The sequence below is a fragment of the Cinclus cinclus genome, chromosome 13 (assembly GCF_963662255.1).
Source record: "Cinclus cinclus chromosome 13, bCinCin1.1, whole genome shotgun sequence".
Lineage (NCBI taxonomy): Eukaryota > Metazoa > Chordata > Aves > Passeriformes > Cinclidae > Cinclus > Cinclus cinclus.
In genome coordinates, this window is record NC_085058.1 from 13,776,953 (window position 1) to 13,794,025 (window position 17,073).

Below are 17,073 nucleotides of genomic sequence, written 5' to 3' on the forward strand. Positions count from 1 at the left end.
AATGACATCTAGAATAAGGATCGAAAGTCCAAATCTCTCCCCCTTTTTTTTCTTAATGAGCAAACCTTCAGGACTGAAAAATATGACAATACAAGAAATGCAGATGCCTGGGAACAAGAGCATTAAATGCAGACCATAAAGATTATATGTATTTTCAGCACTATTACATTTGCAAGAAGAGACTTTTGTTTGCATTGTATTCACACGAAGGTTTGTGTCAAACAGAAGATAATGGAAATCATCCAGGTTCCGATTACTTTGGTGGCAGCCTGCCTTGAATACAGCATTCAGTTCTGGGCCACCTCATTTACTAGGAAAAAAAACAAATTGCAGACAATTCAAAGAGCAGCTAAAATGATTTGGGGATTGAAAAGACTGATTTATGAGAAAAGATGATGAACTAAATATATATACATTCACTGAGTAATGACTTGCGTTATGGTTACTGTGTTCAGGCAGAGAGAAAAGAATTATTTTGTGTGTACAAAAATGTGATGCTAAGGAGAGCACGATGAAAATGACAGAAGGGGAAGTCTGAGCTAAGGAACAGTACAAAATCTCTGTGAAATAATCTCCTAAAAGGCATGGGAAAAGCTTCCATCACTTTATTGACATTTTTAAAAAGACAGGGAAAAATAGAGATGATACAGTTATTCATCCAATTTATCCAATAGTTTTTATAAATCTCTAACCCCAAAACAAATAAAAAATAAGAAAGGGAATACTCTCTCCTATCCTCAGTATTCCTTAAAAATACAAACTGATACTTTCTTGTCAGAAAGTAATGGGGAAGAAATTTGTTCAGAATGTGTAACTCCCTGTGGGAGATCTGGATTTTGTAACCTTGGCAGTTCCTAGCACACAACAAATACTCCCTCACACAGGTTCTAACCTAATTAGGTTAGGTTCTAACCTAACACAGGTTCCAACCTAACCTAATTTGGGTGTTTTATTTTGTTTATTGCACGCTGCAGGTCCCAGAGTGTGTCTGTTCCTGGGATCACAGCCCTGCCAGGCGTGCAGTCAGGGCCAGAGCTGCCACCCACCACCCTCTTCCCAACAGGACCTTCCCAAGGGAAGAGCCACCACAGAAAACAAGTCCTGGCTCCAACCTGCTCTTCTGACATTGTCAAACACCTCCCTGTGTTTGCCAGCAGTGCTCTCCTGGCCCCGGTGTGCAGGGGACATTCCAGCAGAATGGAGACTGATAACTGCACAATGTTGACAATAGGGACAAAATCCTTTTATCTGCTGTCTACAGAGAATGTTCGAAGCCGAGGAGGAAAGACATGGAGGGTAGGATGAAGTATTTTAATCAGACCCATTTTCCATTCAGAAATGCTATAGTTTGAGAAAAACTACTTTGGTCTGGCCCATCCAAATTCATTTTTATCACTAACCCTGGAGGAGCTGCACAAAAGACTGCTCTTGATGCCGTATCCAGCTGAGAGTTTCATGAAGAAAATCTGCACTTTTAAAATCAGCTAATCATCAGAATAGCTAAGGAAGTAGTTCTTCCCTTTGGATCACAACCGTGCCAGCACTTGGCACAGCAAAGGCTGTAAAAGAAGAAGCATGCAACATTAAGAGACATAAGTGAATGTGTCATTAAAGAACCAAAGGGCTAATTTTTTTCTAAATATGTCATTTAAAAAAATAAAGACGCCTCATTTAAACTCATTCAAAAGCTGTTAAACCAATTTAACACTTTGCTGTTTACTCCTGAAAGATGTTGGGAGCTTATCTTATCACCTCCTACCACTGTTCAAGGCTAATCAGAATATATTAATGCATCTTTCTTTCCCTTGCAATAAGCCAGTAAAATGAATGTAGAGATTTCTGTGAACTCTGTTTACCGAAGACCCATTCCTTTTCTTGTCCAAAGTGAATATAGTGGCTAAGAGTCTGGAAGGGAGGAAGGGACAGAGAAGCACAGAGAAGACACAGGTTCATATTCATGGGAATGAACTACATAAAATCTTAATGAGAAAACAATGGTAGCTGAAAACAAGCTTTAAAATTACTCAGGCTGTCCCAAGCAGGGAAACTTTCCAAAATCATCATCATCCCGAGGAAAAAATTCTCTCTCCCTCATCCCCAAAATTAACTCTATTTGCCAAAGGGGAAGACAGCAGCCCAATAATAAAACCATCAGTTATCTGCCAGCAGTGCAGGTTGCCTCCTCCTGCAGAGCTCTGGATCAAGGGCAGTGGTGAAAGGCTTTGATATACAGCACACACTGGGACTTGACTTTATTTTGTTTGCTCTCCCTGCTTAGAGGGGGAGAAGTAAACCCAGCACATTTCCATCCTTGGCTTTCCCTATGCAAGAGGCTGGGAAGAAGAAAATTTCAGGAAGGACAGGAGAGAATGTAGAACATTCCGGGAGATAAAAATGAATGAGCAACAGGAAAAAGAGTGGACAATATAGCATAAAGGATCTGGAGATTTGCTTGAGGGATATGGTTGGAAAATTGCTTTCTTTTTCTCAGCACCAAATAGATATTAAAAAAAGAAAAAAGAAAAAAGAAAAAGCACAGGCATGGTTTACCAAAGGTCAAAAGATTTACGGTTAGCTTTAAATCAGTGCAACTTCACAGGGAGGTTTAGTTTTGGGTGTATTCAGGATGGGGAATAAGCATATGAATTATTCTGGTAGTGTGGTAGTAAATAGTCTGGCAGTCTCAGACCCATTTCTGTGGTGCCATATCTCATAAAGTCTGATAAATCCAGAATGTGCAGCTGCTGAGAATTTTTGGCAGTAGAAAAAAGCCTATATAGCAGTAAGTACCTATATACCAGAGAATCACTGACCATGTACCAGCCCTGGCAACTTGCTTTTGTGATGCTGAGATTTTGTTACTGCCTCAATCTCCTGTGTTTTGGATGAGAAATGAGAATCGTACTGGGGAGTGCAGAGCAACTACGGATGAGCTTGCTGGACTGTGTCTGACTGAATTCCCCAGGCTGATAGCAAAGTGGTTCATGTCTGGATCTCTCGTTTATGAGTTCATCACATTTAGAGCGGGTCCAGCAGGTCCAGATATTCTGGGGTTTGTTGCTTACTGGCCTCTCAAAGTTCCCTTTCCTATCCAGTTGCAGTGATTTGAATAACCTGGAAGAAAAAAGGAGGAGAATTATCTCCTACTTACTAGTTTTGGGAAATTTTATATATTCCATGTATATTTCTTTCTAGTCAAAAAATCCCTCTCCACTTCATTACTCCCTTAGTTTAAACATCTTAACTAAACTCTGTCCTTTTATTCATTATTATTTGTGCAAGAGATCCAGCTTTACATGCAAAACACCCCAAAGCCTTTTACTCTGAAGCACAAGTATGATCCTTTTCATTACAAAGTTGGTATTTATTATTGACTAAATAGTATTGGAAAGAGAACCTGTTACCATGTGAGATAGCAACTAAAGCTATCTATGCAGATGAAAGAGTGACTCTTGTACCCACTACTAGAAATTAAAAACAGAATTGTAAATAACATTGCTGTGGATAATTTCAGGCCAGAAATAATGAACAGCTTTTATGAATGTTCCTGTTTTCACTTCCTGGCAGAACTGTGTCCCTCTTCACCAGGAAGAGGGGGGGGTTAACATGTTTAGGAGGCTTGGAGAGCTGTCTGAAAGCAGTCAATCAGTCTGCACTGTGATACTCTGGGTCTGACTCTATTTTGTTTAAAAAGCAGAGGTAAATATCACCTGAGGAAATAAAAAGAATTGAGGCAAAATTCTACCTATGGAAAGCCAAGATGTCAGTTATCCAAAATACATTAAATACTGGCAAATGAGCCTCAAAATCACCTCCAATCAATTTTCTTCTTATTTCCTTTTCCTCCAGCCACATACAGTTTTATTCCATCAGGGCACCCAGAGTGAGCAGAAGGTCTTTGTTCCCTGAACACCATCACCATGAGGTTGGTTAGATCAGCCCCAAAGTCAAACAAAAGGCCACCAGGAGCACACCTTGTGTGGGAAGTACTGCTGGTGAAAGCTGGGCAGCACAGAATCCTGCACCAGCCTGCAGAAGAGCAGACCCACAGTGCATTCAGTGCCTTCAGAATCCACACCTCCCTCTCAGTTAACTCAGACCATCCTGGCCTCTAGGGAGGTGTGATTCCTGCACCAGTGTGCTGCCATTTGCCTTTGAATCGACAAGGTGGAAACCCACGGAAAGCTGGGTCCTTCCAAATCCTAACCTAACTTTCCTCAGATGGGTAAAACTGCAGGATTATCCTGTCTGCAGTGTAACATAGAGCTGAGGCTTTATTTGCTGAGTGCATTTGAGATGTGCCATCCTCTTGAGGGCTGCTGGTTGCTGTGTATAAGTGGAGGGTGGTGGCTTTTGCCAGGGCACTTTGGTTTTAGCAGTGGAGGTTGTCAGTTCACCATTTGCTGGATATTGCCCTTTGCTCAGGAGAACTCCTCTGCTTCCTCATTTCCCTTGCAGCTATTGCTGTGCCTCTCCATGGCGCTCTTAGCACCAGGCAAGCTGTGCCAGCACATCCTATTTTTACACCCTGGGATATGGCAGCCCTGTAATGAAATCTGGGCTGGAAGGAGAGTGGTGCAGTGGGTAGTGCAGTGCTCTCTGTGCAGGTGAGTACATAAAACAGCACTGTGTGTCACATCTCTGGGCCCTGCTACATCCTGGCAGCCTGTTTCCTTCTGGTTACAGCTCGAGCATTAGTGCAGTCTGCAGAGAGTTATACACATTTTCTTTGGGCTGCTTGTCTGAGATACCTACCTCTGCATCCTGAGCCCTGCAGAGCAGTCAGCATCAGATGGGGTTCTTTAGGCATGTGTTCTGGGAAAGAGCTCTCTCCGTAGGGCTGATGCCACCGACTCCACATGAGACAGATATGCTTATTTCCCTGACACTGGGTCCTGACAGTTGTGTGCAGAAAGTTGTTCTTTCAAGCTGAAGACTTGATGAAAGCAATAGCCAAAGGACCAGGGGAATCGTGGCCCCTGCCAGAGAAAATTACCATCCTGCATTGAGAATTATGCTGGAAGAGAAATCTGAGACGCCTGACTGCCTGCTGATGGGCATCATCTGCAGCTCCCTCCCATTACTGCACATTAGCCATTAGAGGCAATGAGAAACCATCTCCAATTCGTGGGCAACCAGAAATCTGACTGAGGATATTCTGGCACTTCTGAGGGCTTTCCTGCCTTTCACCAGGCAGGCAAAGGGCACTTGATGGAGCATTAGGGTCATCCAGACTATTTAGCTGCTTCTATAACGTCCATTGCTACATGAAAAGTGGCAAAGTTGGGGTACAGAAATCCCCCTGGCTATTGGTGGTGGATTTTTTTTCCCTCTGGCCCTGTCCTTTCTTTCCCTCAGCAGAGGGGGAAAACACACACTGTAGAACACCATTCTCCGGGAAAATCCAAATCGCCTGAAGTCACAGTTTAGCTGCTTGTGAAGGTCTGAAAACCTGTGTGACACAAGTCCTGCAGGGGAGTAAGAAATGCCCATCCCCGTGGGTTTGTCTGGAACCTGGGCTCTCCCAGCTGTGACTGGGGCAGAATTGGGGATTTATGAGTTATGTGGACAGCAAGAGAGAAAGGGAGGGGAGGAGGAGGGTGTTGATATGTCTGGCCAGAGCCAGTGAGACATTTGGAGGCTCAATGCCTGGGCAAATCAGCCCCAGGGGCTTTCCAGGAAGAATAACAAAGGTAGTTTTTCTTAAGTTTATCCACTTTACACTTGTGCTTTCCCTTCTGAGGATGGGAATAGGCAGCAGGGAAAGCACCTGCAGTTTTCAACTGGAAATATTTGCAAAATCTCCTCTGACCTGGGCAGAGCAGCTGAGACAAGAGCAGACAGTGTGGTTCAGGTTTCTGCTTTTACAGCCCAGATTTGCCCACTCTGAAGGCTGGACCTTGTGCTGGGCTAGGGCTGTAGTGTGTCTTCACCTTCCCTCATCAGTGCTCAACAGCCTGTGAAGAGGAAAAGGCTTTGTTTTAGTGGGAGCAGGTGTTTGATTACCTCGCCTCTCTCTTTTTATATTAAACTTATCCCTGGTTCACCTCTCTAGGAGGGATAAACTCATGTTTGCAAAAGTGGCAAGGGAAATCATTTGAAAGGCACCATCAGAGGTCGGCTGCCTGCACTGATGACTTGATGAAACAAAAGAGCAAATGAGCAAAAGAAAAGCATTCAAAGTATTTTCTGCCTGTGGAGCATGGCTCAGAGCAGTGCTGCAGGGCTGTCTGCCTCTACCCCAGGGGGCTGCCTGAGCCTGCACACATGTAGATTTACAAAGAAAATGGAACAAATTCAGCCCTCTTGCCCATCCATCCCCAGTGCTGCCTCCCTGCTCAGAGGCTGGGCTGGTGGCAGGTGTTCTTCCTCCCCTTGGACAAAGCAGCTGTGGCATCTCCTTGCAGGACAGCATCCAAGGACAGCAAAGGCATCCCTGAAGGGAAGATAAGCTCTGTACTGCCCAGGCAGGCCAGACTGCAATCGGGCAGCAGTGCCATACCCAGGCACAGCAGCTGTGTCCTTGGCACCTGAGCTGTCCTTGGCTTGAGCACCAGGCTCATGGTGCCAGCACCAAAAGGGCTGGTGGGCTGGAAACAACAACTCACCCAGGATGGACACATGGGCCAGCATTTTTTGATGTAGAGACAGAACCAGGGGAACCCTGCCTGGTTTCAGAGCACCCCATGTGAACCTACATCCACTCGACTTGAGCCCAATAAGTGAAGGAACAGAGAAGGGGTGGCTATGTTACACCTTTGTTTCCAGATGGAATTGAAGGCAGCCATGTCTGGGTGAAACAGAAGCCCACTGCTCTGCTTTAACCATCTGTCAGGCTCCCTGCCACAGTGTCTGTGTGCTTGCTCAGGCGTGGGCAGGGAATTACCCACCTCATGTCACAGCAGATTGCCTTTCGCCTTCTCACTACTCCATTCCCCTCCTGAATATTTCGGATCTTTGCCTCCAGTGGCTAAAATGCAGGTGCTGGGTTATAGTCATGGAGAGCCAGGGACAGAGACTAAAGAAATTCCTGTGTGTCTTTGGATGAAGATGAGATTTGAAGGATCTGAGTCAGCTCTTCCAGAGTTTTCAGATACCAGGACAATACTGGGATCAAAAAGGCCACATTGTTCCCCTTGGCACGTCGCTGGAGGATGTTATCTAGAGACTGGTCCAGAGTACAGACTCATGGCCAAACTGGAAATGTTTGCCTGTTGGAAATATCTGCTGTTCTCCTCTGCTTCTCATACGATTTGCCAAAATATATTTCTTGTACTTTTGCAGCTCAGAACAGCTTGTTATGAGGCTGAATTCATGATGTGTAATCTTGTGATACACTGGTGCCTGATGAGGTAAGACATGCAGATGAAGGAGGAGTGTAAACACATCAGAAAGAGTGCAGTGCCCAGCTTGGAAGCTGTATAAAGTATCTTCAAAAGCATTATCTAGCTTTGCTGATATTAGTCCTAAGAGCCAGAGAGAAAGTTACTGCAGTCAAAGATAAAAGAGCTTTCAACAAATGTGCCTCACAATTGAATGTCCTGCTGAAATTTCCAAGTTTCCTCTGACCTCTTGATGGGAAAAAAAAGTGTACTACACTGGTATCTAAGCCACTCACTCCATGTGTGGACATCAAAATATCCTCAGGATCTCTGTGCACTCAGATACCCTTCAAACCACAATTCTCCCCTCAGAGTCATGTGTCTTCCCTGTCCTGGCTAAATGCTATAGCTCCATCCAACCCTTCAAACTCTTCACTTTCAGCATATCCTCAAGTGTTTTTCTGGATCAGAGAAGCCTTCAGTGCCAGGAAGGGTGGGGATGCTCTCACTTCAGCCCAGCTCACTGGAGATCTCCAAGGTGCCCATCCCAGAGGAAGGGAGTGCTTCAACCCATCTTGATTCTGGATCTGAAATCAAGGGGTTCAGTCTGTTTTACTCTGGTAGTGCCATGGTGTGTCCTCTGTCAGGAAAGTGAACACAGAACAACTTAGCAAGACACAGTGTTTAGACAAAGAAAGTGTTTCCCATCCAAATGAATCTGGGACTAGGTGCAGATCTTCAGGTCTTTCAGCCAAAGTGGTGTGTATACTCCAAAAACTTGTTTCTTAGTGATTTTTGTGATTGATTGTACTTAAAGGTCAAATACATTATCATTACAGCCATGCTTTATATGAAGCATGAGTATATTAATACTTTATAAAGGGCTAATGAACAATTAATAGTTGTATCAATAAATGGGTAATCAAATGTTATGGACTGCTATATGGTCTGGCAGGTCAATATATTTCTTCTGACCATAGCTGATTGCTGCCAGTAACACCTTGAGTGGTGTGATTTTTGCCCAGCTTAAATACAAGATGTTTGTGTTAAATCTGTGTGTGCAGCAGCCATTAACCCTCTCTCCACTGTTCTGGAAATAGAACCCCCCCAGAGCATGTCCAGGATTAATGGGTTATGATACAAACAGAAGGCTGTGGGCTGTCGAGTAACACATTTGTAGCTCCAGAACTTGGTTATAGATGAGCAGAAAGGAGTAGAGACAGATGAATGCAGACTGCAAACAACAGAAAACATCTGCTGACTGCACAGGGTAAGCTCCGAGTGCCAGAATTGTACATCCAGAAATCCACAAGCAGTGGGGCTTTTTAATGTGTGCTGGGGGGCTTGGGGAGAATCCTAGAAATTCTTCTAAGGTTCAGTGGTATGTTTAGCTGTCTATCTCACTGTTTTTAAATTACAGCTCACAGAGCAGGTCATCTAACTACCCCAGATGTGTCTGTGCAAGAGAAATTGCTCCTTCATGATCTCAGCCTTGCTACTATACAATCAATCGTGCTTTTAAGTAGTAAAGAATCTCACAGGAGCTGCCAGTTCTGATTACAGCATGAAACATCTAACCTCGGTTTACAGCAACCAAAATTGTGTCTCTTACAGACTGAGATTTACTTGGGCTGAGGCAGTGCTGGGTGCAGGAGGAAAAACAACCATGCTGAAACCTTCCTGGAGGCACAGAGACAGAAGCACAGCTGATGTGAGAGCAGCACGGGCTCACTCCACAACTGTCCTCCTGCACAGAACATTAACACAGATGCTGCTTGTTTGTCCTTGGAGCCTCCAGGAGCCACTGGGGTGGTGGAGGAGGCATTTCACACCTCAGTGATCACATCCTCCCCAGGTATTTCTGATCCCTGCTCCTGGGTTCGCTGACCGTGCTCACTCCAGTTCTGAATTACTCTGAACTAGAATTCTAATTACTCTGAATTAGACTCTGCCTAACAGAAAAACAGACTTCGTTTTCCTCACTTTTACATTGTTTTTGTAATCAGTGTAACTTCAATGACCCTCTGCTTTTATACCAGAAATAGCACTGAGGAAATCAGATTCAAGAGGAGAGAGGCATCCAATGCAGCTATTGCAGGATGGCAAAGACAGACAGAGACATTCCCAACTCCTTCTGATTCTGGAATGGGCCAAAGGCCAAATGTGCCACCAGTACAAAGTGGTGTAAACAACCATCACCAACCATCAGGCTGTTTTAAATGGCTTTGGTTTGTAAAAGCTGCTAGAGACTTATAATACCCTTGGTTTTCTCATCACCATCTGCATCCTCCTCCAAAACAGGAGTGGAACTGCTGTCTGAGTGATGTACAAGCTGGCCATACAAGCTCTGAAGCTGGTTTAAAGCTTCTTCCATTTTGCTGGTTTAAAGCTCATCCATATCAGTCCAGGCTCAGAGAGACACTAATATGAGCCTCAGTCTATCCCAAGGGACGTCCAAGATTCACTGTTTTCAGGTCTCTGAGTCAATTTTTTGTGTCTGCTCTCATCTATTCTAACTGCTAAATGTTTGATGCTTGATCAGTCTGGTAGAACATGCAAATATTAACATTATTCTCCAGAAGTGCTGACAGACGTGTATTTTGTCTGTAGGTGCAGAAATCAGGAGGTGCTGCTGGCACCCAGGAGTGTGTCCCAGGGGGCCAGCGTGATCCCCCTCGTGTCTGTGACCTTCAGAGGCAGCAGGAGCAGCTTCCCCTCCCTCTGTGTTTATTTGCTGGAAGAACAGCCCATCGGGAAAGGACAAGGCATGGGGAGCTGCAGGTGGGAACTGGCTGCGTTCCTGTCAGCATTTCAAAGTATCTTGAGAATTCAGGAGAAAATGCTTTGCAGCAAATGAATACCCCTCAGGTGCTTGGGGAATAAAAAACCCATTCCAATCAACACTCACGCACAACAGCAGTGGCCAGGTCATTACTGGGGGTTTTTTCTTGATCCTTTTAAATAGTGATCTCATCCTTGTCCATTTTGCTGTGGACATTTGGGGTTTGCTGTCTTCTTTCACATGAACATAGGCAGGTATGGGATAGGAAAGGAAACCTTTTTTCTTGTGCTGGTGATACAAAAGTTTCCACATCTCTGTTGTGCCAACATGTCCATGGGAAGCTTCTGCCTTCCTCATCCCTGGAGCTGTGTCTCAAGTAAAGGGCACGTGGCTGTGGTGGGTACTCACGCTCACTCCATTCCCAGGACATCTTCCCAACTGGCTGAAGCTTATCTAATAGGGGAAGGTGATAAATAAACCTTGTTAACTTGACAGTGCCTCTGGGATGGGCTGTGCAGCCTAGAAAGAGCAAGGTGTCTGCCGTGCTTGTTCCTGGACAAAGAAAGGAATAAATCAATTCATATCTGAAAGTGGGAACTTCTGAGTTGATGGATGGCACTCAGGGAATATTAAACTCCCTTTCTTGTGGATGGATGTTCTGCAGCCAGACAAATTTTGCCTTTTCACACTTCAGGTGAGGGTGCTGCAGCAAGCTCTGGCATTGCTGAGGACTGGAGAAGAGAGCACCTGCTGAGGCAAGTTTCTGTAGCACTTACAAAAGCAACAATCTCTGCTTTAAGAGAAGCTTCAATACAACTTAAGGCTGAAATCAGTAACTCTTAAGGATCTGAAAACAGATGCCCTTCAGCAGGGATCTCATTAGGGGGTTTATTTATCTATCCCTTGAAATTCATAAAAAAGGAAATAAACTTAGTCTGTTGGATCCACCTAACAGCTCACATGATGCAGGATCTCATTTGTGTTTCCCAGGAGATCAGGTTCCAGTCCTACTCCTCTTTTCCCATGACAAGTGATATCATCTTTTATTTGTTAACAAAACAGCATGGGAATTGCTGTGCAGTTTTTAAATAGAGAGAAGCACGAGATGTGCTTCCTCCCCTCAGCTTACCCTGTTCCCTCTCAGTCATGAAGAGGACAGGTTCTTCTCCAGGGAAGGATGATCCGTGTGCCTGCCTGGTCCAAAGAGCTGCAGGATCAGATGTGAAGTAAGGGGGTGTCCCAAAGACACTGGCGGATTAGCTACTTTTTTTCTAAAAACTCGCATGGATGGGAAGCAGAAAAGACTAAACCATCATGAGAAGGCAAGAGTAAAGGTGAATGGTGGAAAGGAGGTTGGACTTCCTCAGAGGTTCCTTAGTCTAGCAGCTGCCCAGAGCAGAGGCAACTCCAGCAAAACTACTCCAACAAAAATTTCTCAGGCTATGTCCTAAAAAATCTCTCTGGGCAATGAGTGCAAGCAGTCCAGTACCCAAACATCCAGAAATCTTTCCAGAAAGTATCTCACCTCAGAGCTCATTGCACAGTCTTGCCTCCAGAAGCATCAGGCATTAGCTGATTAGAGCTGAGGACTCACCCTTTCAAGTATAAAATTGAAAAAAAGTCTTAAATATCAGCATATTATACACTCCATGCAGCAGGCATGGAAAAGCTCTGAGGAGGATGAAGCATTTATAGTTTCCACAGAAAGAACTTAAAGGAGATGAAGACCAGCATTAATTTCTAAAATAAGGGCTGTTATTTCAAATAACTTTCATTATCTGTTGCTGCTGGCCTGAGTTGTGTCAGTCGAGGGGATTTGTGGGCTTCAAATCTGAGCTGTTCTGCTTGTTATTTCCCAGCCATTTCCAAGGGACTCTTCTGTCACTTGTGAAGTGGGAAAGGCTCATTCCTGTTGTTATTTCATTTCCAAGCCTCCCAGAGCCTTTGGGACTCCAAGAAGGTCTGACCCAGAGACAGATGGAGTCCAAGGGAAGTTTTCCAGCAAAAAGAAAATGTGGAGAAGATACCACAGCTTCACTTCCTTCAGAGCAGCTGGGTTTTGTGGCAGTGGTGACACAACTGGAGAGCACCAGAACAGGACTGGACTTGCTATACTCAGAAACTGTACTTTTCTATTTACTTTCACTTCTGTATATTTTCAGCATAGGAGAAGAATTAGAGAGGAAAAATTGCTGTCCCAAGCTCTGGGTTCTTTAGTTTGCCTGCTTATGTCACTCTGGGAAAAAAGGGACTTTTCTGACCTATGAGGAGCACTGAGGACACTTTTACAAGATGGTACTCACTATACCCCAGAATTTGTCTTTAAGTTGTGTTACTTTTTATGGCCAAATGCCCTTTGTTGTAGTCACATCAGGACCTCAGCTTGCCTCACCAGAGAGACAGGGACAATGACTTTGTGCATTCATTACCTTCTTCCCAGGCAGTTTCCAGCATACTCCTGACTGCAACTCTTGTCAGAATTTGGAATTCATAATGCACTGAATTGAAACTCATTTTCCAGAGGCTCGTTTTTAGCCCTTACTCAACTGAGAGATTCTTATTCTGCAATACATTGGTGGGAACATCAGAGAAAAGAAATGGAGTTTCAAGAGCACACAGTCAACTGCCTTGCTTTTGTTTCTGTCCTGAAAATGTGCAATAACAGAATTGGTGCAACAGCTTGCATGATTTAAAGTATTTGCCATGCAACAGATCTTCACTGAGTTTTTGCTGAATTGTTTCAAAGTGGTCTTGTTGTTATTCTGAGTACCAAAGGTTGTTTTACTACCATGTAGAATTTGGGCAGTCATCAATATTTAATGTGTGTTTTGATACTACACATTTGTTTTCACTGACATCTGATTCTTTTGGTGAAATAGATTTGACTTGTTTAAACTTTCTGTAAACTAAAGTTTCATAACTTATCAGGTGGTAAAAGTACTACTATAGTACACTACAGAAAGCTTCCACCAAACACCACAGCAGAATAATTTTTTTTTTCTAAACCAAATAATTTGGATTATTCCACTATGCTCTCAGCCTATCTGGGTTACTTTATTTCTGTCTAGGATATCCTCACTGACTGGTGTTTTTAAAGTGATTTTGAAAGATCTCTGCATGGTTTCACAGGTGCTGGCCTTATACTGTCAGTTGAGCATTACATCAACCTAATCCTAACCCACAGAGCCGCTGTTGCTTCATGGAAAGGACTGAATATTTGGAGCTGATGCTATTTGGATTCTTAGATCCTTACTGTGGGCTTAAAGAAGTCTTTTTATTCCATTGACTTGCTCCATCATCATGGTGCTGGAAACCCTCAAAAATATTAATGCTCATTTTGAAATTGTGACCGTAGGAATTTAAGGCTAGAAGGGCTTTGCAGGTCACATAGAGCCTCTGTATTGGTCTCATAGAGCCCTTTCCACAAACTGTGTCAGGGCTCAGCTCTTTTCTCAGCTGCAAAATGCAAATTATTACATAAGGATGCTTGAGCACACACAGTCTGGACCTGGGCTGCAGAGTTAACCCCAGATGTACAGACATATCACCAGGAACCAAACTTCCACGCATATGCGTATTGGAGAACTGTCTTAGTCACATTCCTGGTACAAGATGAAGATAGTTCTAAGAAGAAAATTTTCTGATTTACTATTCTCTTGTTTAAAGGAAAACAGGAACCACTTCACTGTAAAATTCTGCACAGTTCAACTTTCCCTCCACTGCCTTCCTTCTCAGTCTTAATACAGGGGAGTACCTGAGAAGCACATGCTTTTTTATCAGCAGAAGAGACTGGCTAAATTGGGATATGATTCATGCTTTCAATTTATGCTTTGTCTTCTTGTATTGTCAATGGCTAATGAGAGGTAATTGGAAAAGCTCACAGAGGGATGCACTTTTGGAAGGAGAGAGAAGAATTAGAGAAGGTGTAAGCAAGGTTGGATTTCCTCTTTGTTCCACTGTTGGTCTATTTGTGACTTTACAAAGTTGCTTCTGTCAGAGCTTGATATAATTTCCAGAAGTTAGACATAGCTGAGGCCTGTCAATACCTGTGACACCTGTTGCTCAGGACTAGTCAGGAATGGCAGCTCACCTGAGCTCCACTGAGTCCTCACACCAGCCTGATTTTCACATGAGTTCTCTGCTTTGAGGCAGAGGCAGAACATTTTGGTGCTCCCCAAAAATGGTCTTAGCCAAATTACCTGGACCCAGTTCACCAGAGGCACAAAATGACATCTATAGATAAAAACCCTGCACCTCTTGTTTTCAGAGAAGAGCTGCACTGGGTACCTGAAAAAATCTTGGAAGCCAACACCTATTTCCCAGCATTAACCTCTGAATTTCATTGCATTACACTTTTCCTGCTTTAATAACATTTATTATTAAAAGGATTTTTTTTGAGAATGGAGGCTGGGCTCAGTACATGTCTATGAGGCAGACTGAAATCGCTTACTAAGAGTCATTAGAGGAGAGTGCTGACTGAGATGATTTTTCATCATTTATTACTCATTTTACCCAGGGACCTCCCTAAGCAGGAGCTGGGGACCCCCATGCAAGAGTAGCTCCAGTGCAGAACTTCTCCAAGCAACACAGTTTAGCACTTCAGACAGCTCATGGGAAAATCTCAGAACTCATCAGCTCCCTATGCCAGTATCACTCCTCTCTCCTTGGCTGAGAACAGAGGCAGTAAGTGCCAGGGATAGGCTCAGATTCCCCAAATCCCTCACTGCGGTGCAACGTTGCATTCAGTTATGTAAAAGAACTGAGCTAAAGGATGCTGCCATGTGTCTTGGTTGTTTCTGACAATTTAAATGGTGAAACACCATCACTGCAGAAGCAAAAATTTAGAGGAAAAGGCACAGTCAGCTTGCAGCTCTGGACAGTTCATACGTCCATGCTGTGATACCTCATCCTGGGAAAAGCTGCAGCTCCACATTGTGCTATAGCTGCACAAAGGGTTGATGACTCCTTTGCCATGGGGTAAGCCAAGCTTTAGCCTGAAAAACTGTGGAAAAACTGACAACTGTAAAGAACCATTATTGATCAGTGACAAAAATAACTCATCGATTAAAATTTTCTTTCTTAGAATTGAAGGTGGTAATTTGGCATCGTGCGTCACACGCTTCTCACAGGACTCCCCTTTAACTCTCTTCAGCCAAAAATCCTTTGCCACCATGGCAGTGCACAAAGACCATGGCCAGTTGCATTGATGGATGCAGTCTAATTATCTCCCTGTACTTCTTTGTCTCTCTGGCTCCATCTGTCGTCTCCTGCCTCAGAGTTAAATTCCCAGCTCTGGGACTTGGACACTGGGGCTGTGCCTGATGCTTCACAGTGGGAACTTCAGGCTTTGGAGAGATATGAATAATAATAAATAAACGGAAGGTGAAATACAACTTTCATCCAGTATAGTCCAGCACAGCAAGACTGGGTTCCCAGGGAATGGCAGTGTATTTGTTTTCCAGATCATTAGCTAATGCAAAGGAAAGTAAGAACATTTATTAGCCTCCCTCAGAATCACCTTTAGGAAGAATGAATATTCATGGCTATAAATAAGACTGTTTCAATTAAGTCTGCACATAAAAATGCTCCATGGTGTCACAGAAGGCTGTGCTATTCAAAAAGAAGTGCCTAGATGAAAGTATTTAAGGCTGTATTTGAGGACAAATTCACTTGTGAACATTCATTTCCAATGTTTCACAGTTAAGCACTGGAAGTTATGATGTTTTCATCTTATCTGAATGTCAGCCCACAAGCTGAGATGCAGAAGAAACCTTGGGCTTGCTTTTTTTTTTCCTACCTGCTAATGGCAATCTGGTACCATAATTGCTTTCTTGTTCAACTTCAGATAATATATTGTGCTGGTGATAAGTTTTGTGTTTCCCTGAACATCACTTACCAAGAGGACCCACAGTACCAAGATGCTCATTACAACCCCTGGAGAATATCACCCAGCAAGTGACACAGTGACCTCCCATCCTACAGCATAGACTGTCCCAACACACCCCTCTTTTGCAAAGACACACCCATTTTCATTAGGAATCAACACTTTGCAGGGTCAAATCTCTTGCAGCACCCACTATGGACAAGTTCAGGCAAGAAAATGTACTTTAGGCAGTTGAAGATCAGTACTATGTGTCTCCAACTCAGAAAGTCACTGGTCTTGACTACCAAGAGCTGAGAGAATGTGTTAGGAATGTACCAGCAGTTGCTAAGATGTCTTTGCCCTGTGCCTCTGGAGCCTGTTCCTGGTTGATCCCAGAGACAGCCAGGTAGTGAGAACCATCATCAGAACCAGGACAGCTGTCCTCGTGTTCCTCTGTAAATGGCATCGTTCACTGGAAGTGAGATAAAGAAAAAAGAATGGTTCTAAAGCCAAATGTTTGCCATGGGAAAATGAAGGACAGGCAACAGCACCACAAATAGGAATCAGTTGGTGACAAATCTGTCCTCTCCACCCCTTCCTTTCTTATTCATCGAGGGATGTGCAACCACTGTTCTTGAATGGACATTCACCCCTCAAAGGACAGATGCATAGATCCCACTCTCTTCTTCACACATGAATTTATTCTTTGTAATAATACTCATACTATTAAGATGAACTTCAGAGGAGTTTATTAAATACCACCGAAAAACATATGACACCAGCAATTACAGGGAATCAATGAAGATATTTGCTGGAATCAATAACCTAAATTACTAACACACACAAAAAAAAAAAGTATCCAGCATAAGCAGTTCATCTATACTACCCAGGGATAAAAATCAGGCCCTGCATCTAAATATGTTATCAGAGGCAACAGTAAATGTCCAAAAGTCTGTAGCCAGTTGCAAAACTGCCATAACACAGAAAAAAAATGGCAATCTACTCTGAAATTACTATTTAAGTTCAGTTTATTCAATTTAGCTAATTGAAGGAAAACTTATTTCAAAACTTGGAAACCATGACAGCTGTGTCACCCCAAGTAACAA